Genomic DNA, 16,472 nt, shown 5'->3' with positions numbered 1-16,472 from the left:
CGGGATTCCGTCCGGCGGGATCTTAACCGCATCCCCTTGGGACAATTGCTGCTCCCACCCATCTTTTAATAGATCTAGTATCCCTCTGCGTTGTCTACCATAGAGGAGTTTGAAGGGTCTAAACCCCATACAGTCTCTATATAAAGTCTCTATATAAATAAAGGATAATAATAATAATAATAATAATAATAAAAAGAGGCTTGGGGTACCTCTCAAACTGCCAACATTAGCTAAGGTAAGAGTAGGTCCTAATCTCGCTTCTCCTGTGACACTGCCCTTTTCATCATCTGCATAAGGGTTCTGTTAAAGCATTCAACCAAGCCGTCTGTCTGCGGGTGGTAAACCGAAATGGTAATTCTATCCACCTTTAACAGGCGACACAGGTATTTCATTAATTTAGACACAAAAGGGGTACCTTAGTCGGTCAGGACCTCTATTGGTATTCCTAGACGGGTATACAGCATCAAGAACTCCTGGACAATAGTGCTAGATTTCATGTTACATAGTGGTATGGCCTCCGGGTACCCGGTGGAGTAGTCCACCGTCACCAATATATACTGATGCCCATGATCCGATTTTTCTACTGGCCCTATCAGATCTATAAAAATTGGCTGAATAGGCATGGAAATTATAGTCAGGAAAACCAAGGTCGCCCTAAATTCTGTCTGGGGTGCATTCTTTTAGTACACTGGGCATTCCTGACAATATTCTTTTACTGCAGCATGAATGCCTGGCCAGGAGAAACATAGCTGGAGAGTTTTCCTCTCCCCTAAATGGCCACCCCATAAATGCATGTGAGCCGCCCTCAGTACCAGCTGCTCGTGTTTTCGGGGAATCAGCAACTGGTCTACCCTTTTACCTTGCAAATAAGTTACAAGGTAAAAAAAAAATGTTTTTCACATAAAGTAAGGTACACCTCCAGGTGGTAAAGCAGAGTTTACCTTACCATTTACCACTACCACATTTTAAAAAGTATTAGACAAGTTGCCATCGTTATGTTGATCTCGCCTAAAGTCCTGCAAAGACACTCTTTCGCAAATGGGGGACTAATGTGTCTCAATCTCACTGGCAAGAGAGGGGTTTACAGTCATACAACCTTGGCTTCCAGTAGATCTTGGCCCCTGCGACAGCTTAACCTTTGTCTGTCTGCCAATGTCATGCCAGGTAACAAACTCCTGCAACAGTGGGAAGTCCTGGCCCAGGATTAGTGGATAAAGAGGTTTGGAAGCTACTGTGACTACCATTTTTACTGGTCTTACTTTAATCACCACCGGCAGGTGCACTCATGGGCATTCTTCTATGTCACCAAGTATACATAGCATCTTTACCAGAAGCACAACCTGGCCAGACCCGGGAAGAACCAGGTTAGCAGAGATGATAGATAATTCATTGCCAGTATCAACCAAGGCCCAGATATCCCAGCCTTCAATCTGTACCATCAGATGAAATGGTAGTTTCAGCTGGGGAAATAATTCCAGGCGCCATACTGAATACAGGTTGTACTGTTTTCCCTGAGCTGCAATCCACTAGCTCACCCTGCTTTAGGAAGTACCGCTGTGCATGACTGGGCTCTCTGCACTCAAAACATATGACTGGAGACGGGCTGTTTGGTTTAACAATGGGGATCTGGGTATTGGGCTTATGTACTGGCTGTAACCCTTGCTTGGCTTTATTAAAATTTCCCAGGGTCAGGTACCTCTCAATCACCACTGCTAGCTCCTCAATTGTCTGGGGTCAGCCTGCAAAGGCCCAGTGTTTTACACCACGGTCTGATACCCGTATAGCCTGGTCTAGAGCCATCACTTCCACTACCCACTGAGAAGAGTTTTTATCTGTAACCAGGTTTTACTCAGTTTGGCCAATTATGCCAGTTTGACCACTGGAGGCTCAGATGGGTTCAGCTGCAACTCATAATATTCTTGGGCTTTGCTGGGACCCGTCACCCCAATCCTGCTGAGTATAGCTTCCTTCAAGCAAGGATAAGAGCTGACTTCAGACAACTTTAACGCAACATAGACTCTCTATGACTCCCCTGTGCGATAAGGAGCTAATCTAACCCTTGATTTCTGGTATCAAATATGTCGCCCAAGACTAGTTAACCCTTGCAAAACTACAGCTACATATTCAAAATGGTAAATCATAATATGGTGGTTGTGCCTACTTTCCCAGCGTAATTCATTCACAAATCAATGTTGGGCCAAGCAGAATACAAGTGGGTGATATGTAAGTGACCACATTCTGTTGATTGCAGGTCTCACAATTGTGTCCCAAGACTAGTTAACTATTGCAAAACTATAGCTACTTATTCAAAATGGTAAAATATGGTGTGTGGGCACACTTTGCCAGTGTATTTCATGCCCAAAACAGCGTTGGGCCAAGCAAAATACAAGTGGGTCATATGTAAGTGACTACGCTTTGTTGATTTCAGGTGTCAAATTTGTGGCCCAAGACTAATTAACCCTTGCAAAACTACAGCTACTTATTCAAAATGGCAATTTATAAAATGGTGTTTGTGCCCACTTTGCCAGTGTACTTCATGCCCAAAACCGCATTGGGCCAAGCAAAATACAAGTGGGTCATATGTAACTGACCACCCTCTGTTGATTTCAGGTGTCAAATTTGTGGCCCAAGACTGGTTAACCCTTGTAAAACTACAGCTACTTATTCAAAATGGAAAATATGGTGTGTGTGCCCACTATGCCAGTGTATTTCATGCCCAAAACAGCGTTGGGCCAGGCAAAATACAAGTGGGTCACATGCAAGTGACCACTCTCTGTTGATTTCAGGGGTCAAATTTGTGGCCCAAGACTAATTAACCCTTGCAAAACTACAGCTACTTATTCAAAATGGCAATTTATAAAATGGTGTTTGTGCCCACTTTGCCAGTGTATTTCATGCCCAAAACCGCATTGGGCCAAGCAAAATACAAGTGGGTCATATGTAACTGACCACCCTCTGTTGATTTCAGGTGTCAAATTTGTGGCCCAAGACTGGTTAACCCTTGCAAAACTACAGCTACTTATTCAAAATGGAAAATATGGTGTGTGTGCCCACTATGCCAGTGTATTTCATGCCCAAAACAGCGTTGGGCCAGGCAAAATACAAGTGGGTCACATGCAAGTGACCACTCTCTGTTGATTTCAGGGGTCAAATTTGTGTCCCAAGACTGGTTAACCCTTGCAAAACTACAGCTACTTATTCAAAATGGAAAATAGGGTGTGTGTGCACGCTTTGCCAGTGTATTTCATGCCCAAAACAGTGTTGGGCCAAACAAAATACAAGTGGGTCATATGTAACTGACCACCCTCTGTTGATTTCAGGTGTCAAATTTGTGGCCCAAGACTAGTTAACCCTTGCAAAACTACAGCTACTTATTCAAAATGGAAAATATGGTGTGTGTGCCCACTATGCCAGTGTATTTCATGCCCAAAACAGCGTTGGGCCAGGCAAAATACAAGTGGGTCACATGCAAGTGACCACTCTCTGTTGATTTCAGGGGTCAAATTTGTGGCCCAAGACTAATTAACCCTTGCAAAACTACAGCTACTTATTCAAAATGGCAATTTATAAAATGGTGTTTGTGCCCACTTTGCCAGTGTATTTCATGCCCAAAACCGCATTGGGCCAAGCAAAATACAAGTGGGTCATATGTAAGTGACCACCCTCTGTTGATTTCAGGTGTCAAATTTGTGGCCCAAGACTGGTTAACCCTTGCAAAACTACAGCTACTTATTCAAAATGGAAAATATGGTGTGTGTGCCCACTACGCCAGTGTATTTCATGCCCAAAACAGCGTTGGGCCAGGCAAAATACAAGTGGGTCACATGCAAGTGACCACTCTCTGTTGATTTCAGGGGTCAAATTTGTGGCCCAAGACTAATTAACCCTTGCAAAACTACAGCTACTTATTCAAAATGGCAATTTATAAAATGGTGTTTGTGCTCACTTTGCCAGTGTATTTCATGCCCAAAACCGCATTGGGCCAAGGAAAATACAAGTGGGTCATATGTAACTGACCACCCTCTGTTGATTTCAGGTGTCAAATTTGTGGCCCAAGACTGGTTAACCCTTGCAAAACTACAGCTACTTATTCAAAATGGAAAATATGGTGTGTGTGCCCACTATGCCAGTGTATTTCATGCCCAAAACAGCGTTGGGCCAGGCAAAATACAAGTGGGTCACATGCAAGTGACCACTCTCTGTTGATTTCAGGGGTCAAATTTGTGGCCCAAGACTGGTTAACCCTTGCAAAACTACAGCTACTTATTCAAAATGGAAAATAGGGTGTGTGTGCCCGCTTTGCCAGTGTATTTCATGCCCAAAACAGTGTTGGGCCAAACAAAATACAAGTGGGTCATATGTAACTGACCACCCTCTGTTGATTTCAGGTGTCAAATTTGTGGCCCAAGACTGGTTAACCCTTGCAAAACTACAGCTACTTATTCAAAATGGAAAATATGGTGTGTGTGCCCACTATGCCAGTGTATTTCATGCCCAAAACAGCGTTGGGCCAGGCAAAATACAAGTGGGTCACATGCAAGTGACCACTCTCTGTTGATTTCAGGGGTCAAATTTGTGGCCCAAGACTAATTAACCCTTGCAAAACTACAGCTACTTATTCAAAATGGCAATTTATAAAATGGTGTTTGTGCCCACTTTGCCAGTGTATTTCATGCCCAAAACCGCATTGGGCCAAGCAAAATACAAGTGGGTCATATGTAAGTGACCACCCTCTGTTGATTTCAGGTGTCAAATTTGTGGCCCAAGACTGGTTAACCCTTGCAAAACTACAGCTACTTATTCAAAATGGAAAATATGGTGTGTGTGCCCACTATGCCAGTGTATTTCATGCCCAAAACAGCGTTGGGCCAGGCAAAATACAAGTGGGTCACATGCAAGTGACCACTCTCTGTTGATTTCAGGGGTCAAATTTGTGGCCCAAGACTAATTAACCCTTGCAAAACTACAGCTACTTATTCAAAATGGCAATTTATAAAATGGTGTTTGTGCCCACTTTGCCAGTGTATTTCATGCCCAAAACCGCATTGGGCCAAGCAAAATACAAGTGGGTCATATGTAACTGACCACCCTCTGTTGATTTCAGGTGTCAAATTTGTGGCCCAAGACTGGTTAACCCTTGCAAAACTACAGCTACTTATTCAAAATGGAAAATATGGTGTGTGTGCCCACTATGCCAGTGTATTTCATGCCCAAAACAGCGTTGGGCCAGGCAAAATACAAGTGAGTCACATGCAAGTGACCACTCTCTGTTGATTTCAGGTGTCAAATTTGTGGCCCAAGACTGGTTAACCCTTGCAAAACTACAGCTACTTATTCAAAATGGAAAATATGGTGTGTGTGCCCACTATGCCAGTGTATTTCATGCCCAAAACAGCGTTGGGCCAGGCAAAATACAAGTGGGTCACATGCAAGTGACCACTCTCTGTTGATTTCAGGGGTCAAATTTGTGGCCCAAGACTAATTAACCCTTGCAAAACTACAGCTACTTATTCAAAATGGCAATTTATAAAATGGTGTTTGTGCCCACTTTGCCAGTGTATTTCATGCCCAAAACCGCATTGGGCCAAGCAAAATACAAGTGGGTCATATGTAACTGACCACCCTCTGTTGATTTCAGGTGTCAAATTTGTGGCCCAAGACTGGTTAACCCTTGCAAAACTACAGCTACTTATTCAAAATGGAAAATATGGTGTGTGTGCCCACTATGCCAGTGTATTTCATGCCCAAAACAGCGTTGGGCCAGGCAAAATACAAGTGGGTCACATGCAAGTGACCACTCTCTGTTGATTTCAGGGGTCAAATTTGTGTCCCAAGACTGGTTAACCCTTGCAAAACTACAGCTACTTATTCAAAATGGAAAATAGGGTGTGTGTGCACGCTTTGCCAGTGTATTTCATGCCCAAAACAGTGTTGGGCCAAACAAAATACAAGTGGGTCATATGTAACTGACCACCCTCTGTTGATTTCAGGTGTCAAATTTGTGGCCCAAGACTAGTTAACCCTTGCAAAACTACAGCTACTTATTCAAAATGGAAAATATGGTGTGTGTGCCCACTATGCCAGTGTATTTCATGCCCAAAACAGCGTTGGGCCAGGCAAAATACAAGTGGGTCACATGCAAGTGACCACTCTCTGTTGATTTCAGGGGTCAAATTTGTGGCCCAAGACTAATTAACCCTTGCAAAACTACAGCTACTTATTCAAAATGGCAATTTATAAAATGGTGTTTGTGCCCACTTTGCCAGTGTATTTCATGCCCAAAACCGCATTGGGCCAAGCAAAATACAAGTGGGTCATATGTAACTGACCACCCTCTGTTGATTTCAGGTGTCAAATTTGTGGCCCAAGACTGGTTAACCCTTGCAAAACTACAGCTACTTATTCAAAATGGAAAATATGGTGTGTGTGCCCACTATGCCAGTGTATTTCATGCCCAAAACAGCGTTGGGCCAGGCAAAATACAAGTGGGTCACATGCAAGTGACCACTCTCTGTTGATTTCAGGGGTCAAATTTGTGGCCCAAGACTAATTAACCCTTGCAAAACTACAGCTACTTATTCAAAATGGCAATTTATAAAATGGTGTTTGTGCTCACTTTGCCAGTGTATTTCATGCCCAAAACCGCATTGGGCCAAGCAAAATACAAGTGGGTCATATGTAACTGACCACCCTCTGTTGATTTCAGGTGTCAAATTTGTGGCCCAAGACTGGTTAACCCTTGCAAAACTACAGCTACTTATTCAAAATGGAAAATATGGTGTGTGTGCCCACTATGCCAGTGTATTTCATGCCCAAAACAGCGTTGGGCCAGGCAAAATACAAGTGGGTCACATGCAAGTGACCACTCTCTGTTGATTTCAGGGGTCAAATTTGTGGCCCAAGACTGGTTAACCCTTGCAAAACTACAGCTACTTATTCAAAATGGAAAATAGGGTGTGTGTGCCCGCTTTGCCAGTGTATTTCATGCCCAAAACAGTGTTGGGCCAAACAAAATACAAGTGGGTCATATGTAACTGACCACCCTCTGTTGATTTCAGGTGTCAAATTTGTGGCCCAAGACTGGTTAACCCTTGCAAAACTACAGCTACTTATTCAAAATGGAAAATATGGTGTGTGTGCCCACTATGCCAGTGTATTTCATGCCCAAAACAGCGTTGGGCCAGGCAAAATACAAGTGGGTCACATGCAAGTGACCACTCTCTGTTGATTTCAGGGGTCAAATTTGTGGCCCAAGACTAATTAACCCTTGCAAAACTACAGCTACTTATTCAAAATGGCAATTTATAAAATGGTGTTTGTGCCCACTTTGCCAGTGTATTTCATGCCCAAAACCGCATTGGGCCAAGCAAAATACAAGTGGGTCATATGTAAGTGACCACCCTCTGTTGATTTCAGGTGTCAAATTTGTGGCCCAAGACTGGTTAACCCTTGCAAAACTACAGCTACTTATTCAAAATGGAAAATATGGTGTGTGTGCCCACTATGCCAGTGTATTTCATGCCCAAAACAGCGTTGGGCCAGGCAAAATACAAGTGGGTCACATGCAAGTGACCACTCTCTGTTGATTTCAGGGGTCAAATTTGTGGCCCAAGACTAATTAACCCTTGCAAAACTACAGCTACTTATTCAAAATGGCAATTTATAAAATGGTGTTTGTGCTCACTTTGCCAGTGTATTTCATGCCCAAAACCGCATTGGGCCAAGCAAAATACAAGTGGGTCATATGTAACTGACCACCCTCTGTTGATTTCAGGTGTCAAATTTGTGGCCCAAGACTGGTTAACCCTTGCAAAACTACAGCTACTTATTCAAAATGGAAAATATGGTGTGTGTGCCCACTATGCCAGTGTATTTCATGCCCAAAACAGCGTTGGGCCAGGCAAAATACAAGTGGGTCACATGCAAGTGACCACTCTCTGTTGATGTCAGGGGTCAAATTTGTGGCCCAAGACTAATTAACCCTTGCAAAACTACAGCTACTTATTCAAAATGGCAATTTATAAAATGGTGTTTGTGCCCACTTTGCCAGTGTATTTCATGCCCAAAACCGCATTGGGCCAAGCAAAATACAAGTGGGTCATATGTAACTGACCACCCTCTGTTGATTTCAGGTGTCAAATTTGTGGCCCAAGACTGATTAACCCTTGCAAAACTACAGCTACTTATTCAAAATGGAAAATATGGTGTGTGTGCCCACTATGCCAGTGTATTTCATGCCCAAAACAGCGTTGGGCCAGGCAAAATACAAGTGGGTCACATGCAAGTGACCACTCTCTGTTGATTTCAGGGGTCAAATTTGTGGCCCAAGACTAGTTAACCCTTGCAAAACTACAGCTACTTATTCAAAATAGCAAAACATGGTGTGTGTGCCCACTTTGCCAGTGTATTTCATGCCCAAAACAGCATTAGGCCAAGCAAAATACAAGTGGGTCATATGTAACTGACCACCCTCTGTTGATTTCAGGTGTCAAATTTGTGGCCCAAGACTGGTTAACCCTTGCAAAACTACAGCTACTTATTCAAAATGGAAAATATGGTGTGTGTGCCCACTTTGCCAGTGTATTTCATGCCCAAAACAGCGTTGGGCCAGGCAAAATACAAGTGGATCACATGCAAGTGACCACTCTCTGTTGATTTCAGGGGTCAAATTTGTGGCCCAAGATTAGTTAACCCTTGCAAAACTACAGCTACTTATTCAAAATGGAAAATATGGTGTGTGTGCCCACTTTGCCAGTGTATTTCATGCCCAAAACAGCGTTGGGCCAGGCAAAATACAAGTGGGTCACATGCAAGTGACCACTCTCTGTTGATTTCAGGGGTCAAATTTGTGGCCCAAGACTAGTTAACCCTTGCAAAACTACAGCTACTTATTCAAAATAGCAAAACATGGTGTGTGTGCCCACTTTGCCAGTGTATTTCATGCCCAAAACAGCATTGGGCCAGGCAAAATACAAGTGGGTCACATGCAAGTGACCACTCTCTGTTGATTTCAGGAGTCAAATTTGTGGCCCAAGACTAGTTAACCCTTGCAAAACTACAGCTACTTATTCAAAATGGAAAATATGGTGTGTGTGCCCACTTTGCCAGTGTATTTCATGCCCAAAACAGCGTTGGGCCAGGCAAAATACAAGTGGGTCACATGCAAGTGACCACTCTCTGTTGATTTCAGGGGTCAAATTTGTGGCCCAAGACTAGTTAACCCTTGCAAAACTACAGCTACTTATTCAAAATAGCAAAACATGGTGTGTGTGCCCACTTTGCCAGTGTATTTCATGCCCAAAACAGCATTGGGCCAGGCAAAATACAAGTGGGTCACATGCAAGTGACCACCCTCTGTTGATTTCAGGTGTCAAATTTGTGGCCCAAGACTGGTTAACCCTTGCAAAACTACAGCTACTTATTCAAAATGGAAAATATGGTGTGTGTGCCCGCTTTGCCAGTGTATTTCATGCCCAAAACAGTGTTGGGCCAAACAAAATACAAGTGGGTCATATGTAACTGACCACCCTCTGTTGATTTCAGGTGTCAAATTTGTGGCCCAAGACTGGTTAACCCTTGCAAAACTACAGCTACTTATTCAAAATGGTAAAATATGGTGTGTGTGCCCACTATGCCAGTGTATTTCATGCCCAAAACAGCGTTGGGCCAAGCAAAATACAAGTGGGTCACATGCAAGTGACCACTCTCTGTTGATTTCAGGGGTCAAATTTGTGGCCCAAGACTAGTTAACCCTTGCAAAACTACAGCTACTTATTCAAAATGGCAATTTATAAAATGGTGTTTGTGCCCACTTTGCCAGTGTATTTCATGCCAAAAACAGCGTTGGGCCAAGCAAAATACAAGTGGGTCATATGTAACTGACCACCCTTTGTTGATTTCAGGTGTCAAATTTGTGGCCCAAGACTGGTTAACCCTTGCAAAACTACAGCTACTTATTCAAAATGGAAAATATGGTGTGTGTGCCCGCTTTGCCAGTGTATTTCATGCCCAAAACAGTGTTGGGCCAAACAAAATACAAGTGGGTCATATGTAACTGACCACCCTCTGTTGATTTCAGGTGTCAAATTTGTGGCCCAAGACTGGTTAACCCTTGCAAAACTACAGCTACTTATTCAAAATGGAAAATATGGTGTGTGTGCCCGCTTTGCCAGTGTATTTCATGCCCAAAACAGTGTTGGGCCAAACAAAATACAAGTGGGTCATATGTAACTGACCACCCTCTGTTGATTTCAGGTGTCAAATTTGTGGCCCAAGACTGGTTAACCCTTGCAAAACTACAGCTACTTATTCAAAATGGTAAAATATGGTGTGTGTGCCCACTATGCCAGTGTATTTCATGCCCAAAACAGCGTTGGGCCAAGCAAAATACAAGTGGGTCATATGTAAGTGACTACGCTTTGTTGATTTCAGGGGTCAAATTTGTGGCCCAAGACTAATTAACCCTTGCAAAACTACAGCTACTTATTCAAAATGGAAAATATGGTGTGTGTGCCCGCTTTGCCAGTGTATTTCATGCCCAAAACAGTGTTGGGCCAGGCAAAATACAAGTGGGTCACATGCAAGGGACCCTACTCTGTTGATTTCAGGTGTCAAATTTGTGACAGAAGACTTATTAACCCTTGCGAAACTGAATGATCTGAATAAGAAGCTGGAGTTCGAATAAGAAGTGAATAAGAAGCTGGAGTTCGAATAAGAAGTGAATAAGAAGCTGGCCGAATAAGAAGCTAACTTCAGCCTCGTGGGCTGGCCCCAGGACAGTGTGGGTCTGTGGGAAGGCATCCTATGCAGGAGTAGGAGGAGGGAATGTGCTGCTACACGCTGCCATCTGACTCAGTGTGGTGGGAGGGGCCAGCAACCAGGAAGCAAAGCCCAGCTTCAGACTGCCTCGCTCTCTGTGTACACGGCAGGGGGGAGATCGCTGCACACAACCCTGCGGTAGCCGGCTCTGAAGTCTCCCGTGCCGGCCCCGCCCCCCCGATCTCCGGACTTGCGCATGCGCAGTCCAGAATTTCAAGTTAGGACCCTCAAAATCCGGGAGGGCTGTCTAGGTGTGCGGGGCAGCGGGAGGCTCATGTAAAAATCGGGAGCCTCCCGCTGAATGCGGGAGGGTAGGCAAGCCTGATCTGTGAGTAGGTCCGGAGCTACTCAGAAACTGCTAAGAATTATTTAGTAGCAATTCTGCTAATCTTTCGTTCGCTATTCTGCTAAGCTAAGATTCACTCCCAGAGGGCGGCGGCCTAGCGTGTGCAATGCTGCTAAAATCAGCTAGCGAGCGAACAACTCGGAATGACCCCCAATGTGCCAATTGCAGTTCTTTATATGGTATTTTACATTGTCTGTAACTTGTGCTAGCTCTGTGTTTGATTTTCCTACTGTCAGTTTATACCTTTCCCTTTTGTTTCTGAAAACCCTAAGGTGTATAAGGGTTTGACATACTTCACAGCTACCAGTGTTTGTGAAGATTGTCACAGTACTATTATTGTTGCTCACTGCCTAGTGCCATATTATGTTATACTGTTCTTTCAGTTATGTCTAGCAATGGCAAGGATGACAAGGAAGCTGCTGGTTCTGTGCTGGTCTCCCGCAGGTACTGTTCAGCGGGTTTATCCCCTCAGGACATTGCACAGGATGGTTTGTGTGCATCTTGCTATTTCCCCCCTAACCAGCCAGCCCTACCAGCTCCTGTGCAGGATCCCCCCTGGGCTTCCTTTTCACAGATACTGCCACAGATAGCTGACCGTCTAGCAACCTTCATGGTGGTTCCCCTATGGGATTCTCCCAGCAAGTGCATCCTGCTATACCGGTCATGGCTACGCTCTCTCCCTGGGTGGATGTGCTCTCTGCCTCAGTACATAGTCTTGCTACTACCTCTACTGCTTTTCAGCAGATGTTACAGGGTGAAAGACCCTTGCCCTCTAAAACCACTAAGCCATCCTCACAGCCTACACAGCTTTGAGATTCTGAGGCATTATCTGTAGAGGCAGAGGAGGCAGATGTCTCCCTCACTGAGTCCCCCTCAGGGGAGGGGGAGCGTCAGTCTACCTTACATGTATCTACGCTAGTAAGGTCCGTCAAATCCAGTCTTCAAATAAAGGAGGAAGAACCTGTTCCTAAACAACAAGCCACACTTTTTAAGTGTCAGAAAGTAGTTAAGGCGGAATTTCCTCAGTCTGGACAACTTACTGAACTCATGCAAGAAGCATGGAATACCCTGTGTAAAAAGTACCAGCTACCTTAGCGACTGTCTTCGTTTTTGCCCTATTCCAGTGGCTGATAGTGCTAAGTGGGAGGTTCCCCCAACTGTGGATTACCGTGTGGCATGTCTGGTTAAAACCTCTACCCAGTGGTGCAAGTAGAAAAAATGTCTTACGGGTACTGTGTGCGCGCGCCGAAGGCGCGCGCGCAAAAAATGGGTGTGGCCAATGAAAATGGGGGCATGGTACACATATGGGGGAGGGGCAGATACACGTATGACCCCAATAGTGTCAGATACACGTTGCCCCACAGTGCTAGATATACATTGCCCCACAGTGCCAGATACATATAACCCCACAGTGCCAGATACACATTGCCCCACAGTGCCAGATACACAAATGTCCCCAGAGTGCCAGACACACAAATGTCCCCAGAGTGTTAGATAAACATTGCCTCACAGTGCCAGATACACATTGCCCCACAGTGCCAGATGCACATTGCCCCACAGTGCCAGATACACAAATGTCCCCAGAGTGCCAGATACACATTGCCCCACAGTGCCAGATACACATTGCCCCACAGTGCCAGATGCACATTGCCCCACAGTGCCAGATACACAAATGTCCCCAGAGTGCCAGATACACATTGCCCCACAGTGCCAGATGCACATTGCCCCACAGTGCCAGATACACAAATGTCCCCAGAGTGCCAGATACACATTGCCCCACAGTGCCAGATACAGAAATGCCCCCAGAGTGCCATACATTGCCTCACAGTGTCAGATACACATTGCCCCACAGTGCTAGATACACAAATGCCCCCACTGTGTCAGATATACATTGCCCCCCGTGCCAGATACAGAAATGCCCCTACAGTGCCAGATATGCCCCCAGTGCCAGATATCCCCCAGTGCCAGGTATACATGCCCCCCTGTGCCAGATATCCCCCAGTGCCAGGTATATATACCCCCCCTGTGCCAGATATGCCCCCAGTGCCAGATATCCCCCAGTGCCAGGTATAACATGCCCCCCCAGTGCCAGATATCCCCCAGTGCCAGGTATACATGCCCCCCCAGTGCCAGGTATAACATGCCCCCCTCCCCTACTCACCGCTGCCGCTGCCGTCGCTGTCCTCCTGTCTGTCATGTGAGGGAAGGAGAGTGCAGCCTGCACCTCTCGTTCCCCTCAGTCTCCGGCGGGTGTCTCAGTTTAATTCAGCGCCGATCCGTGAGCCAATCAGAGCTCGCGGGTGCGAGCTCTGATTGGCTCACGGATCGGCGCTGAAGTAAACTGAAACACCCACCGGAGACTGAGGGGAACGAGAGGCGCAGGCTGCACTCTCCTGCCTCTCCTGCCCTCACATCAGCGGCGTGTGCGGCGTGGGGGAGGGAGGGAAGGAAGAGGAGCGGCGGCCCGTCGGTATGGGTACGGCGTACCCACGGCTAAATTCTTACGGGTACGCCGTACCCACCCGTACCCGCCCACTTGCACCACTGCCTCTACCTTACCTATCCCTACAACATCTTCCTTAAATGAGACTACGGATAGGAAAATTGAAGCCTTTCTCAAATCTGTCTATTCCTTGACAGGAGCTATTACTTGGACAGCTATGGCTGCTGCCTGGGTGGCTAAAGACATTGACGGCTGGGCTGAGGCTCTTGAGGAAGACCTTCCCTCTGACATTTATCAGGAACTTATGTCCCACATCATAGATGCAGCCTCCTACCTAGGTGAAGCGGTTCTGGATAATGGTCTCTTGGCTCCCATGGTGTCTGCTACTTCGGTAGTAGCCTGCCGCATCCTCTGGCTACACTCATGGAAAGCTTTTCTAAATCTCAAATCCCTCAATAGGTTTATCAAAGTATCCAAGTTTCTTGTGGAAACCCTTCTCTGTAATGTCCTAGCTATGGATTCTGGAGACTTTATGGTGTCTCTGGACATTCAGGACTCTTACCTGCGTGTACCTATAGCACCCTCTCATCACTTCCTATGGTTTACTATCCACCAGCAAGATTTCCAATTTTTGGCACTGCCCTTTGGTCTTTCTACTGCTCGCATGGTCTTTACCAAAATCATGGCTGTTATGGCGGCACAACTGCGACTACCTGATGATCCTTGCACACTCTCACGAGGTCCTTCACCACCATCTGCAGCTGACCATTGCATTGCTGCAAACACACAGCTGGCTAATCAACTGGAAAAAGTAATCCCTTACGCCTTTTCAAAGGATGTTACATCTGGGAGCTCTTCTCATGTACAAAGACTTTTCCAGAGGACAAGATTTCCGCACTACAGCTATGTGTGCGCAAGTTCCTTCACAGTTGCAGAGTGTCAATCCACTCAGACATGCAGGTGCTGGGGTCCATGATCTCCACCTTTGGCATTGTGGACTATGCCCAATTTCACTCCAGACCCATGCAACACCTGATCCTGTCCAGATGGAATAGACAGCCACATCTGATCAGATCCCAGATGATGGTCCTCTCTGTGGAAGTTTTACTGTGCCTAGCCTTGTGGCTCCAGGCGTCTCACTTGGACAAGGGTCGACCATTCTGGATCCTGGATTGGGTACTCCTTACCATGAACGCCATTCTCCGCGGATGGGGGGCAGCAACTAGTCAACACTCCTGTCAGGGCCGTTGGACTCCCACCGAGAGTTGCTTACCAATCATTGTTCTGGAACTATGAGCTGTCAACAGAGCATTCTCTCTGGCTCGGACCATTTTCCAGGGAGAACGGTCCAGGTCCAGTCTGACAACACCACTGCAGTGGCCTACCTCAGCTATCAGGGAGGCACTCGCAGTCGGTTGGCAATGCAGGAGGTGACTCACATTCTCAGATGGGCCGGACACTATCTCACGTCTATCTTGGTGGTGTTCATCCTAGGGATCCTCAATTGGGAGGTGGACTTCCTCAGCCATCACGATGGGCACTCTGGCAATGGGCTCTACACCCAGAGGTCTTACAGCTTCTAGTGGACAAGGGCGGCCTGCCAGATGTGGACCTTATGTGATCCAGAACAAGAGATCCTGAAGCAGCCTTCGCAGACACCCTAACAGTGAAGGGAACCCTTCCATCTTGCATACCTCTTCCCTCCAGTCTCCCTTCTTCCTTCCTTCCTTTACAAATTCAAGCAAGAAGGAGGCACCGTCCTGTTGCTAGCTCCTGTCTAGCCCAGATGCCATTGGTTCTCCAATGTTCAGAGTCTCTCCATAGACACTCCCTTTCCACTTCCACTACGACCAGAACTGTTGTCTCAGGGTCCCAGTCTACACCCAGAATTAGCCCATCTGTCTCTGACAACATGGCTCTTGAGTCATCCCTCCTAAGGTCCAAAACTTTCTCTCACTCTGTGGTCCATATCATTCTCCGAGCACGGAAGCCGGCCTCCGTCCACATTGATTACTGGGTGTAGCATACATACTTCCAGTGGTGTGCTGCAAGACGCTATGACACTCTAGTTTTTCTGGCTTTTCTCCAAGCTGGATTGGATCTCTGAGTCCGCCTGGACTCCCTGAAAGTTCACGTCTCTGCTCTGTCAATATGGTTCAAGCACAGAATTGCTCCACTGCAAGATGTTCTCACCTTTCGTCAGGGTGTCCTGCGTATTCAACCTCCCTCTGATGGCTCCGTAGGATTTGTCAGTGGTTCTTCCTGCATTTCAGGAGCCTCTGTTTGAACCCCTGGAATCAGTGGATCTCAAATAGCTAACAGCAATGACTCTTTCTTCTGGCTATTGCATTGGCCTGAAAGGTGTCAGATTTAGGGTTCTCTCCTGTCGCTCTCCCTTTCTGATCTTTCATTGGGACTGAGCTGTTCTTTAAAACTTATCCTGGCTACCTTCTCAATGTGCTGTCCCATTTTTACCTTAACGAGGAAATCGTGGTACTGGCCTTCCAATCCTCAGACCTCTCGGCAGGGGAGGCTTCCTTGGACGCGTTCCATGCCCTTCGGAGCTACGTGGATTGCACTAGTTCCATCAGGAAATCGGATTCCCTCTTTGTACACTGTGAATTCCACAAAAGGGGCAGGCCTACTGGCAAACAGACTCTGGCTGGATGGCTTCGTATGACTATCTCACAGGCTTACACGCAGGCTGATCTCCCTGTGCCGGATACAGTCTCTACTCATTCTACTCGCTCTGTTGGTCCTTCGTGGGCAGCCAGCCGTGGCGCATCTGCCGAACAACTGTGTAAGGCGGCCATGTGGTCTTCTGTCCACACCTTTCTCAGGCTTTATGACTTTGATACATTTGCC

This window comes from Pseudophryne corroboree, unplaced genomic scaffold, assembly GCF_028390025.1.
Source record: "Pseudophryne corroboree isolate aPseCor3 unplaced genomic scaffold, aPseCor3.hap2 scaffold_1940, whole genome shotgun sequence".
NCBI lineage: Eukaryota > Metazoa > Chordata > Amphibia > Anura > Myobatrachidae > Pseudophryne > Pseudophryne corroboree.
The sequence above is the reverse complement of the archived record's forward strand: the minus strand, read 5'-3'. Positions refer to the sequence as shown.